Source organism: Cetorhinus maximus, chromosome X (genome assembly GCF_964194155.1).
Source record: "Cetorhinus maximus chromosome X, sCetMax3.hap1.1, whole genome shotgun sequence".
Taxonomy (NCBI): Eukaryota; Metazoa; Chordata; class Chondrichthyes; order Lamniformes; family Cetorhinidae; genus Cetorhinus; species Cetorhinus maximus.
The window spans coordinates 8,205,534-8,219,973 of NC_135917.1; positions in this window are offsets into that span (position 1 = coordinate 8,205,534).

Here is a 14,440-nt window from a genome sequence, read left to right on the forward strand (position 1 = left end):
TATATAAATTATTGGAAAAAACAAAAAAGGAGGGGGAAAATCGGAAAGGGGGTGGGGATGGAGGAGAGAGTTCATGATCTAAAATTGTTGAACTCAATATTCAGTCCGGAAGGCTGTAAAGTGCCTAGTCCGAAGATGAGGTGCTGTTCCTCCAGTTTGCGTTGAGCTTCACTGGAACAATGCAGCAAGCCAAGGACGGACATGTGGGCATGAGAGCAGGGAGGAGTGTTGAAATGGCAAGCGACAGGGATGTCTGGGTAATGCTTGCGGACAGACCGAAGGTGTTCTGCAAAGCGGTCACCCAGTCTGCGTTTGGTCTCTCCAATGTAGAGTAAACCGCATTGGGAGCAACGAATGCAGTTGACTAAGTTGAGGGAAGTGCAAGTGAAATGCTGCTTCACTTGAAAGGAGTGTTTGGGCCCTTGGACGGTGAGGAGAGGGGAAGTAAAGGGGCAGGTGTTGCACATTCTGCGGTTGCATGGGAAGGTGCCGTGGGAGGGGGTTGAGGTGTAGGAGGTGATGGAGGAGTGGACCAGGGTGTCACGGAGGGAATGATCCCTACGGAAAGCTGCCAGGGTGGGTGAAGGGAAGATGTGTTTGGTGGTGGCATCAGGCTGGAGTTGGCGGAAATGGCGGAGGATGATCCTTTGAATGCGGAGGCTGGTGGGGTGATAAGTGAGGACAAGGAGGACCCTATTATGTTTCTGGGAGGGAGAAGAAGCTGTGAGGGTGGATGTGCGGGAGATGGTCCGGACACGGTTGAGGGCCCTGTCAACCACCGTGGGTGGAAAACCTCGGTTAAGGAAGAAGGAGGACATGTCAGAGGAACTGTTTTTGAAAGTGGCATCATCAGAACAGATGCGACGGAGGTGAAGGAACTGAGGGAATGGGATGGAGTCCTTACAGGAAGCAGGGTGTGAGGAGCTGTAGTCGAGGTAGCTGAGGGAGTCGGTGGACTTGTAATGGATATTGATGGACAGTCTATCACCAGAAATTGAGACAGAGGTCAAGGAAGGGAAGGGAAGTGTCAGAGATGGACCATGTGAAAATGATGGAGGGGTGGAAATTGGAAGCAAAATTAATAAAGTTTTCCAGGTCCAGACAAGAGCATGAAGCAGCACCGAAGTAATCATCGATGTACCGGAGAAAGAGTTGTGGGAGGGGGCCGGAGTAGGACTGGAACAAGGAATGTTCCACATACCCCATAAAGAGACAGGCAGAGCTGGGGCCCATGCGGGTACCCATAGCCACACCTTTTATTTGGAGGAAGCGAGAGGAGTTTAAGGAGAAATTGTTCAGTGTGAGAACAAGTTCAGCCAGACGGAGGAGAGTAGTGGTGGATGGGGATTGTTCGGGCCTCTGTTCGAGGAAGAAGCGGAGAGCCATCAGACCATCCTGGTGGGGGATGGAGGTGTAGAGGGATTCGATGTCCATGGTGAAGAGGAGGTGGTTGGGGCCGGGGAACTGGAAATTGTTGATATGATGCAGGGTGTCAGAGGAATCACAGATGTAGGTGGGAAAGGACTGGACAAGGGGAGAGAGAATGGAGTCAGGATAGCGAGAAATGAGTTCCGTGGGGCAGGAACAGGCTGACACGATTGGTCTGCCGGGACAGTCCTGTTTGTGGAACTATAATATTCTATTATACTTATTATATATCTCTTTATCTGTTCAATGCCCATAAACTGATAATCCTCTCAGCAATGCCACTTCCATTTTAGCAATTCTCTTCTTACTCATGTACTTGTAAAAGTGCTTTATTGCTCCTTTTTGAGATGTGTTCCTGATGTTTCCTCTCCATTTTCCTTACCCTGCTCTTCACCCATTCGTCTTCTTTAGTCTTTCTCATGATCATTCTTGGAGCCCTGAATGCCTTCCTCGTCAATTTCAAACTCCGTGCTGGCTACTTTTAACAGGGCCTCAGGTCACGGGTCAGGATTTCAGGGCTATCCTGCCACTCAAACCAACGGAGCACAGCTCAAAGTATGAGAAGAATGATAATGTCATTGGTGGTGCAGAGTCACGGTTAAAGTTTCATTTTTGCCTTGCTCTTGCCACAACATATAATGGGTGAGAATTCCCACCCAAAGTCAACAGACCTTTGGCTGCAGGCAGGATTAGAAAGTCCAGGTTGTGTCTCAGGCAATCTTTCTCTCAGACATATAGGGCTCGAGTTTCCTGCCTAACTTTGGCAATAAAAGGTAGACCCGAGTAAAACGATACAATAACACTCTGAAGGCTTGCTGGTCCAAGCTTTGCTCATGAAGCCATGAGCACTCTTGCAGCGTTCTGTACCAGTAGCAAAAGGAAAACACGGGTACTTCATTCCAGATAGGAGGCAGTGGGCTGAGTGAAGCAACACTATTCATTTATATCGGCCGTTAATAAAATATCCCGAAGTGGAATCAGACAAAAATTGATATAGAACCATATAAGGAGGTATATGGACAGATGACTAAAACCTGATCGAAAAGGTAGGTTATGGAACAACTTAAAGGAGGTGGGGAAAGTAGAGATGTGGAGAGGTTTAGGGAGGGAATCCTGGACCTTAGGCCAAGGCAGCTGAAGGCACAGCCGCCAATGGCGGAGCGAATGGAGGATGAAAAAAGCAACACTTTCAAGAAGTGGATTGTTGCTTCTGACCAATTGCATGGGTGTATCATTCAATGAAGAGGAAGACAGCCCTGGACTGGAAAAAGCTCGGTTGAGTCAGCTCCTTGGGCATTTCAGATAAGTGGTGCATGAGTGCCAGGCTGACAAGGGCCTCTGTGACTGAGATGTGCCACATGGGCCCTGATACTCTTTAGGGATTGTCAGCCATCTGGCATACAATACTAGTGGTCGGCACTGCCTTCAGCTCCTGTGACAAGGCTTCTTCCAAGCGCTCACAGGACACATTTTGTTTGTTGCACTTCACTTTAGCTATTGGACAGTTCCTTTTCTGTCCCATGACAAAAATGGAATCCAAAAGCAAATTGAATTTATTCAGTTGAACAGTGCTTGTGATGCATATGAATAATGTGTTGTGCTTCTGGATTTTGCTCTTGTCATGAACTATGCTGTGTTGCTTGTGTATGTGCCCAACTGCTAGTGAGGGGTCAACATTGGTAAGAGGAGAATTGAACTGTCAACTAGCAAGCCGATGGAAATCCAGGAGACCAGGCTACTTGCATCTGCAACAAGTCATGCTGGATATAGGTTGCTAACATAACATAACAGAGCATCCCGTCCCCCACTACCTGCCCCCACACACCAGTCATTGGTCTACCCGACATGTCTATCCTCCTGGCACACAGTCTCGCCACGTCAACTACAAAACAAACAAACTCTTCATGACACAATTGGATGATTCTTGGTTGTCAAGCACCTTTTCTCCCCCTCCCAAATCCTATTTTAATAACTAAAGGGTGTGCAAATAAAATGAAGGGGTAAATAAAAGGCACAATATTTTTAAATGCCCTTCTGATTTTTCTGCTGGCTTTTTGGCTCTGTCCAAGGGAGTTGCCTTTAATTCCTGGAAGATGCCAGGGTAACCCTGAAGGGTTGGCAACCCTCATGCCAGGGTCTGCTTCACTGAATGCCGTGAGCTCATTGCTTTCAGAAGCAGCAAAGAACTGCCAAGGATGCGAGTGCCAACTGGCCACACACATGCCACTCTTGAAGGGTAACTCGCTATTATGCCCACTAAGCTATACAAGCACAAAACAGGAAAGTTTTTTTTTGTCTGTGTGTGTGTGTCAATGTATTGTGGAAATCTGCTGTCATTTGCTTAAATGGAGCCTGACACAGGAGCAGGAGATATCTTTACTGAGTGCTGGAAATAAATTCAAAATGAACCAAATGTTGTGTCTCACATTTGACAGGGTGTCTGACCTCTGACCTGATCCCTCCCTGACAATGAGCAGTTTGGTATTAAACACAACAGGGCTGATACTCTGCTTTTGACAGAGGCTACGACCTTAAGACAGGACATTGCATTCTAATTCTCGTCCCCTCGTTCTCCTTAAATCAAGAATGGCTGTGGAATCAAGGGTGATTATTGTAGAGGTTAGAGGTTGCCAGCCTCATTCAGAGTGCTTCAGATGTTAGGAACACAATCACACCTTCTTTTAAGCATTAAAAGCTTTTACTTAGTGACCTACTATAATCGGACTCGTGGTTTTAATCAATCACTGTTTAAAATATGCTTACTATCCAAAGACTGGCAACCACCACCCTTACAAAAGGAAGTAGACCTCCTGGGAGAGGGGCTGTGTTCAGCAATATTGAGGTACAACAAAAAAGGGACATTGTTATAACTTTGCTGGAGATACTAATTCTCACATGTGTGTTTATGATGTTGACACAGAGCAATCCAGATGCCAACGTAGGGTTGCCAACTCTCCAGGAATTAAAGACTGATCTGGACACTGCTGCCACCATCATCGGAGTAAAGTCACAAAGGGGCAAAGAAAAGTGTGTTTTTTTTAAATCTTTGAACATTTGTGTTTATTAGTTCTAAAAATATTGTTTTATTCCCCAGATCCAATGTTCGAGTGACAGTCCAGAATGATCCAATTGGGTGGTGAAGAGTCTTTGTTTTCCGATTGGCGTGGTGCCATGATGAGGGATGTGATTGGGTGAAAAATAGCGGGAACGTGGGGGCAGGGAAATGCTGGAACCACATAAAGCATAGAATCTCACAGCATAGGAGGAGGCCATTCAGCCCATCATGCCTGTGCTGGCTCTTTGAAAGAGTTGTCCAATTGGACCTAGTCCCCTGTTAAACTATCCCCTTCGAGTTAACCCAGTGAATTGAATCTGCTCTTTTCAGGCAGTGTATCCCAGCTCATGACAATTTTCTGAATATCTTGCCAATTACCTTCAATCCGTGTCCTCTGACTACCAATCCTCCTACCAGTTCCTCCCTATCGACTCCATCAAAAACCCTTCGTGATTTCGAAAACATTGCATCTTTAAAAACAAATAAAATACACACACACACATACAGAATAAAGTCTTTAACGAAAGAATGCATCTCATTCAATTTACGAAGATCAGCTGCATTACGTGTTTTTTTCCTTTCAAGGAAAGGTTGTGCATTTATATAGCCTCTTGTTATATCCTCAGGACATCCCAAAATGCTTGACATCCAATGGATTACATTAGTTAACCAATTTTCACACTGCAAGGCCCTATAAATAGCAAATGAATGAGCGGATAAACTGTTTTGTTGATTGAGGGAAGAATTTTCCTCTGGAGACTATGAGAAGTTCCTACTCTTCTTTGACTAGTATCGTGGGATTGTTTACGTTCAGCTAAGGAGAGGGAGGGGACCTGAAGGATAGCGCCTCTTGACGACGTAGCACTCCCTCGGTAAGGCACGGCAGTGTCAGTCTGGATTATACATTCAAGTCTCTGGAGTGGCAATGGAGCTTTTCCACTCAAAAAGGAAAAGGCGATTCTACTCGTCGAGCCAAAGTGAAGCGTGTTCACACAACGATTTTCAAAACTTGTCTGGATGGGGTAAATATCAAGACGCTTACCAGGCCTGCTGCAAATCTTTGCACACTTGGAAGGATCGCTGAAAGCAGATACACTCTTGGAGAGTCAGCCATGATTGAATGGCGGAGCAGACTCGATGGGCCGAATGGCCTAATTTCTGCTCCTTTGTCTTGTGGTCTTATAGTCCCCGTTGTGCCTTGATCCTTGCCCGTTTCTGCCCGAGGTCTCAGGACCTGGTTAAGTGGTGCACTCCACACTGGGTAGATAGAGACTACTTCCATGGGTTAGTTTAGAGATTAAGTATCACGCTAGGTTTTTGCATGTGCCAGATGTCTGGGGTGATCAAAACAAACTCCCAGCCCAATTCCACACCTTAAACCCAATTTTGTGTTATACAATAGAATGTGAGGCTAAGGCTAACATGTGTAATCTCAAATGTTTTCCATTGCAAGGACGATTTTCTTCCATCTTTGCACCATCTCTGTCAAACCTTTAAGCAGACCTTAAAAGGTGCCTCCAGACTTTGCTCCTCCAATGCTCTCCTGGCTGGTCTCACCTTCCTCTGCCACTCATCGACTCCAAGTTATTCCAAACGTTGCTGCCCGTGTCCTTTCCCACACTAGATCCTGCTCACCCATCACACTGTCCCGCAATGGCACCATCCCATCCCCCAAAATACCAAATTGCAAATTCTCAACCTCACCCCATCCGTGTCTTTGCCCCACCCTATCTCAACAGCCTCCTCCAGTTTTATTGCCCCTCCCTGAACACTCGGTTCCTCTGACTGTAGCCGTTTATGCCCCTTTGTCCCACCACGCACCTTTTCCAAATTAATCTTTTAATTCAACCAAACTTGCAATAACCTCGAGTAACTTCTCCCATCCTCTGGCTCAGAGTCAATTTGAGCCCATTCCTATCCACAAGGATGGATATCAGACTCCCTTTAAGGTAAAGGCTACAGTTGATGCACATACTTTGAAGTTAAGGAAATCATTAAACAAATCTCGCTCTGTGTCATGTTGACAAGACAAAATCTTTTCAAAAGCTGGAATCAATTTTAGAGGATTTGTTCCAATTATGTTGGAGAAATGTATCAAGTCTCTATCTCAACCGATACAGATATGGTCAATGCTTCTCTGAACTTAAGTCTGTTGTTCTGCTCTGGGCAGGCTTCCGATAAATTATTTTAAAAATTTATTCTTTCACGGGATGTGGGCGTTGCTGGCCAAGACCAGCATTGGTTCCCTATCCTTAATTGCCCTTGAACTGAGTGGCTTGCTAGGCCATTTCAGAGGGCAGTTAAGAGCAGTTGCTGTGGGTCTGGAGTCACGTGTAGGTCCAGACCAGGTAAGGATGGCAGATTTCCTTCCCTAAAGGACACCAGTGAACCAGATGGGTTTTTAACAACAATTGATAATAGCTTTCTGGTCACCATTATGGACACTAGTTTTCAATCCCATATTTATTTTTAAAAATTAATTAAATTTAAATTCCACCAGCTACCGTGGTGGGATTTGAACCCAAGTTCCCAGAGCATTAGCCAGGGCCTCTGGCTAGTCCAATGACATTACCACTACGCCACTATCATCCTGCACTCTCTTGCCCCTCCCCTCAGGAACATTGCACGACCCCGTACTTTGATACAAGGCTCACTCAGCAGAACCTCCCCCCTCCGTTAGAACAACACTCCCTCCCCCATTCCCTCACTCCCTCCCCACACCACCTCTCAGCAGGAGAATGCAGGCCACCAACAGTGACCTCGGGTCAAGCCAAGGAGCCAGAGGTTGCACCATAAGACATTGGAGCATCACACCCCATTAATAATTCTCAAAAGACCCAGCAATTTGCTGAGGGATAGGTCATGAGTTCATGAGGGCCTAGATTAAGCTCGGTACAGCATTAGCGGATCAACATTCCAGCAATTTGTGCCACAAATGTAGCGCAATGTCCATGACGGACATTAATCTCATTCACTGTCAAAACGTTTGCCCTCTTGGCAATTTCCAGTCCCAAAAACCAGAACTGACCCCTCCCACACTACTATCCGACCCAACTTAACCCAGAGACCAAAAACAGATCGCTTCAACCTCAAAACCATAGCCAGAACACTTAATGTAGCAGTGAACCCATCTCACAAGCCTTATATTGTCTAAATGTGCAATAAGTTTAGCAATTACATGGATGAATTTCAACTCCTTGTCTGTGTGGGTTTCCTCCCACTGTACAAAGATGTGCTGGTTAGGTGGATTGGCTTCGGTATATTGTTCCCCTGTGTGTGTGTGCGCGTCCTGTGATGGTCTGGCATCCCATCCTGGGTGTACCCCGCCGAGTGCCCATTGCCTGTCAGAACAGGCTCCGACCCCACGCGACCCTCAATTGGATGAAGTGGTCCTGGAGAAGTGAGTGAGCGGGAGCTATAACTTGCTGCAAGCGACTCAGTTTTTGGAAAATTAAACCGGAGCACTTTAAAAGCCGATATCCAGGTAGCAGAGAAGGCACACTGAATTGGGATACCAACGTTCTGCGCCACAAATTGGTAAGGCATGGATTTGCACTCATGACTCCTCACAGGGCAACTTACTGCTGTCAGCCAGGCCAAGCCAGTGAAGGGGCTGGGCAGAGACAAGTGCCTTCTCCTCAAAGAAGTCAAGTCAACCTGTGCTTTCGCTCGCACACATCCAAGCAACTGGTCTCAAAAGTGCTATAGTTAAAGGTCCAACTGGCTGCTCTTAGAGCCTAACATGGAGTAGAATTTTTACCAGAGGAATTAAATTAGAATTTTTATCAAGGGGACAAATGTAACTTTTGCTTTGAAAGTACGGATAAGGAGGCAGTGTTACTTGGGCCTTAGGCCGGTCCATCTAATGGATGGATGACCTTCTGGTTAACGCTAATATGGACAGAGCAGTGTCTTTTTATAGAGTGCCAACGAGAATGGTACAGTGTTAATGCTGTGCCACTAGATGTCATTGGCCCTTTAAACACTGCAGGGCTGATTTTAACTGACAGGGCCCTAAAACAGGTGGAAATGGACCTACCCGGTATGCACCAGCCTAATTTTTCCTCAACTGTCTGACCATAATGCATTGTGGAAACTCACCAAGGCTCCTCAGACAGCACCTTCCAAACCCACGACCTCTACCATCTCGAAGGACAAGGGCAGCAGACACATGGGAACACCAACCACCTGGAAGTTCCCCTCCAAGCCACTCACCATCCTGACTTGGAAATATATCACCGTTCCTTCACTGTCGCTGGGTCAAAATCCTGGAACTCCCTCCCTAACAGCACTGTGGGTGTACCTACACCACATGGACTGCAGCAGTTCAAGAAGGCAGCTCACCACCACCTTCTCAAGGGCAATTAGGGATGGGCAATAAATACTGGCCCAGCCAGTGACGCCCACATCCCGTGAATGGATTAAAAAAAATAGGCTTTTTAAAAATTATTTTAAAATCACAAATTCAGTAAAGAATATTGCTCTAAGATCAGTGTTAATCTTATTTTACCCCTATCCTAATTCACGTGTTACAAGACTGACTTACCTTTAAGTAATATCCTGAGTTGACTTTCTTGGTGCTATTTTTTGCTTCATCTGCATCACTGAGGTTCCCCTTAATTGTCTCCGGAGTCCATGGAGCTTAAAATTCACTAACCTTTTCTCATAACTCATTCGCTTTACACTCAAGATCAGTTAGTTGCTCTTTTCTGCACTCTCAGCAAATACAGAAGGCTAATGATGATAAATGGGAGCTCTAGCACTCAATGTTTAAAAGTTTAGTTCCTATTTGCCCCAAAATAAACAGGGTGGAAAGCCTTTCGGAAGCCTGCATTTGACTGATTCAGGGAAAAGCAATCTCTTAAGATTCTCATTACATTGAAAACGTGTTTATGGGATCATAGAATGATACAGCACAGGGGGAGGCTGCTTGGCCCATCTTACCAGTGCCAAGTGAGAGATAAATGCCAGCCAGACACCTTACCTTTCCTCAAATAGTGTCAGGGGACCTTTAACATCCACTTGCTTAGGCCCCAGTTGGATGTCTCATCTGACAGACAGAGCTTCTGACCATACAGTGCACACTCAGCACTGAAGTGTTGGCCTCATAAGGGATAGAATCCGGAGTAGGCCATTCAGCCCCTTGAGCCTGCTCTGCCATTTGCTGAGATCATGGCTGATCTGATTGTGGCCCTAACTCCGCGTCCCTGCCTGCCTCAAGTCCGTGCCACCTGCCCTTCATTTTTGAAATATCACCTCATTCCAAAACAGCTATCCTTGAAATATTTCATCACGGTGGACATTTCCTGGCCATCGCTGGGGGAATTCTGCCGAAATGGAAAGTTTTACAGCGGGAGGTCTTCGAACCTCTGAAAGGGCGTACAAAACGATACCAGGACTTTTAAGGGTTAAATTGTGAGGCAGGGTTAAAATCTCTGGAAGAAGATTAAGGGATGATCTAATCAAGGTCTTTAAATGATTAAGGGATTTGATAGGTTAGATACAGAGAAGTTAATGCCTCTGGTGAAGGAATCCAGAAGGGATTTTTACACACGGGGCAATGGAAATCTTTGCCTATGAAGTCTTAGGGTCTGGGCGGTGGGTGTCAGTTGAACATTTGAAGACTGCGAACGATAGAATTTTTTGTTAGGTAAATGTAATAAGGCAGATGGAGCTAAGGCAGGTAAGATAGAGTTAAGATACACATCAGCCATGATCTAAATGAATGGGGTACAGGCTCAATGGGGCTAAATGATCTATAATTATTCCTATATAACACAGGGGGTGCAGACTCGTGTGGGCTGTGAAACAGGGCAATTCTTTAAAAGAAAATTGCTATTTATCCTTTGGGCCACTGCATCCATCACTGACAGGTTCTATCACTCTGAAATATTTCTGGATGCCTTCTCCACCGACCTTAGGATGCAGGATGCCTGAGCCTAACAGGCATCTTTATCACGAATTCAAACAACAGAAATGGAGGGAAATAGATGGGCAAGGCCAACCGAGTGACAGGAAATGGGGTGAGGGGGGGTCAGAAAAGGAGGTCGGAACACACTGGAGTGCATCCATGACCAATTTTTTGCTGAATATTGAGGCAATGGGTAAATTGCTGTCCTGGTCTTAGACTGGTAGGTGCACAATGCAAAGCACGGCCTGGCTTGAGTTGCCAACCCCCATTGGATGTAGGCCGAGATGTTTTGTCACATGACCTCCAACTGCCCTGCTCGCACACTCCTGCCATTGGTTACCACTCATATCCACCAACCTGGGGCCCCGCCTTCCCAGCCCATTGGGAAGCTCACAGGCTCATTTCCTGATTGGATGATTCTTGTTTGTCTGTCAAACAATCCTTTTTTCCCCCCCAACCTCCAATATTTTTATTATGGCTGATGAGCAAAAGCATTGAAGGAAATTTTTTTAAAAAAAAACCTCACGTCATGCTCGTGTCCTAGAGGTTAATCTTCGATTCCGGAAGATTCCGGGGCAATCCTGGAGGGTTGGCAACCACTGGGCCCAGCTCCGCTAAACAGGAGATTGCCCCGTTTACAGGTGTATCGAATGCTTCACTTCACAGCCGTGGAATGTTTTGCTTCCTTGAGAGTGCGGGAGCGAGGAGGAATTTATGAAATTTGGCATTTTGTCTGATGAGCGGAAGATCAAAAGCTTCAGCAACATGTCTCTCTGTCTCAGATCCGATTGCGAGCGCCACACCGGAATGGAGTTGTACTTTGCATCATCTCAAGCTCAAAGAGTTGGAGATGGCCAGTCCTGAGAGCCAGAAGGGAGCGTTCCCATCTCTATCCGTGTTCTGCAGTCAGATGGGGGTTTGATTTGCAGAGTTATGCTGCCACTGCCTGGTCAATGCGCAGGCAAGTCTGCTTTGCATTGATGTGAAAGTGGAAGTATACGTCCAAGAATGGTACCTTGGAGCCCAGCCATCTATGGAGTCATGTTCCAGGAAGAACAGGGAACTTCCAAGGAGAATGTGGGAAGAGAGGTCAAAAGGTGATCTTAAACTGATTACTTTGTATTGAATTATTAAAAAGGAAAACAAGAGCGCCAGACAAATTCTCCCTTATTACTGCATTTGCAGATTAAAACGATAGAAAGATTCAGGGAAAGGTCAGGGAAAAGCAATCTCGTAAAATTCTCATTACATTGAAAACATGTTTATGGGATCATAGAATGATACAGCACAGGGGGAAGCCGCTTGGCCCATCTTACCAGTGCCAAATGAGGGATAAGTGCCGGCCAGATACCTTGCCTTTCCTCAAATAGTGTCAGGGGACATTTAACATCCACTTGGATAGGCCCCAGTTGGATGTCTCATCTGACAGACAGAGCTTCTGACCGGACAGTGCACACTCAGCACTGAAGTGTCGGCCTCATAAGATCGTAAGGAATAGAATCGGGGTACGCTATATCGAGCCTGCTCTGCCATTTGATGAGATCATGGCTAATCTGATTGACTTTCCTGCCTGCACCCCATAACCCTTGGCTCCCTTGTCGATTAAAAATCTGTCAAACTGAGTCTCGAACATATTCAATGACCAGACCTCCACTGCTCTCTGTGGAAGAGAATTCCAAAGACTAATGACCCCCCGAGAAGAAATTCCTCCTCATCTCCATCTTAAATGGGAGATCCCTTCTTTGTAAACTGTGCCCCCTAGTTCTAGATTTCCACACGAGGGGAAACACCCTCTCAGCATCCACCCTGTCAAGTCCTCTCAGAATTTTATATGTTTCAAGAAGATCACCTCTCATTCTTCTAAACTCCAATGAGTATCGGCCCAACCTTTCCTCATAAGACAAATCCTTCATCCCAGGAATCAGCCCAATGGACTTTCTCTGAATTTCCAATGCAGGTATATCTCTCCTTAAGTAAGGAGACCAAAACTGTACACAGTATTTCAGTGCAGTCTCACCAATACCCTGTACAGCCGCAAGACTTCCCAACTTTTGTATCCAATCGCTCTTGCAATAAATGTTAACATTCCATTTGCCTTCCTAATTACTTGCTCAGAAGCTAATATTTTGTGATTCATGTACAAGGACACCCAGGTCCCTCTATACCACTGCATTCTGCAATCTCTCTCGATTTAAATAATATTCTGTTTTTCTGCCCTTCTTGCCAAAGCCTCATATTTTCCCACATTATACTCCACCTGCCAGATTTTTGCCCACTCACTTCACCTATCTATATCTATTTACAGACTCTTTGTATCCTCCTCACAACTTGCTTTTCTACCTATCTTTGTACCATCAGCAAATTTAGCAACAGTGCAGTCGGTCCATGGCTAACTAAAGAAGTTAGGGATGGTATCAAATTGAAATAGATGTACAATGCTACAAAGTTTATTATAAACCCAGAAATTTTGTAAAATGTTAGAAACCAGCAAAGGATGACTTAAAAAAATAGAGGGAGAAATTGGAGTATCAGAGAAAGCTAACAAGAAATATAAAAACAGAGTGAAAGTATGTAAAAATCCAAGTCATTAAAATAGATCTTAAATAAGTTGAGACCCCAGCACTGATCTCTGTGGCTCTCTACTAGTTATAGTTTGCCAACTTGAAAATAACCCATTTATCCTGACTCTGTTTCCTGTTAGTTAGTCAATCCACTATCCATGCTAATATATCACCCCTAACACCATGATCTCTTACCTTGTACAGTATTTTGGCACATTTTCAAATGCCTTTAGGAAATCTAAATATACTACTGGTTCCCCTTTATCGACCCTGCATTTTACATCCTCAAAGAACTCTAATAAATTTGTCAAACACCATTTCCCTTTCACAAAACCATGTTGACTCTGCCTGATTGTATTCTGATTTTCTAAATGTCTTGCTACCACCTCCTTAATAATGAATCTTAGCTTAACATACATCATTGGGAAAATGCTAACGAATCTATAGTTTCCTGCTGTCTGTCTCTCTCTTGAATAGGGCTGATAAATTTGTGATTTTCCAAACAGCTGGGATCTTTCCAGAATCTCGGGAATTTTGGAAGATTACAACAGTGCATTCACTGTCTCTGTGGCCACTTCCTTTAAGACCCTAGGATCTGGCCAGGGGACATGTCAGCCTATAGTCCCATTAGTTTACCTCAAAACTATTACAATCACTAGAGAAAAGGTATAAGTTCCTGCCTCCCTTTTGTCCCCTTCTTTTCTACTTATTCTAGGAGTGTTTCAGTGTCTTCTGCTATGAAGACAAACACAAAAGACTTGTTCAAAGTCTCTGCCATTGCCTTGTTTCCCATTATTAATTCCCCAGTCTCATCCTCTAAGGGACCAATGCTCACTTTAGCTACTGTCATCCTTTTTACATACTTGTCTATTTTTAATACTTGCTAGCTTTCTTTCAGACTCCAAATATTTAAAAGTCATCCTTTGCTGGTTTCTAAAATTTTCCAAAACTTCTGGGTGAATGTTTGTAGCATTGCACATCTTTTTCAATTTGATACCATCCTTAGCTTCCTTAGTTGGTTCAGGATGGTACAGCCTTCTCAGTCTTTCATTCTCAATGGAATGTATCTTTTGTTGAGAGTTACGAAATGTCTCCTAAATGTCTGTCACTCTTTCTCTACTGTCCTACCTTCTAATCTATTTTCCTATTCCACTTTTGCCAACTCTGTGTTCATGCCCTATTAATTGCCTTTATTTAATTTTAAGACACTAAATCCAGAAATTTGAGTCTGAAACATGTGCTCAAGTCCACAGTAGGGTTTAAACCCACAGTCTTCTCCTCAGATGCACCTCAGCTAAATTGACAGTTTTATTTTCCTGCCTGGATGAGGCAAGATGGGCTGAACAGCCTCCCTCATTTGTATTTATCTTGTGTTCTTCTGAACTGAACTCAAGCAAACTGTTAATCTCAGGTCGCTTTGCTACTGAACACCAGCTAGTGGCAGAAAACCCGTACTGCAGCTCAGAAAAAGAGAGACTTGCATTC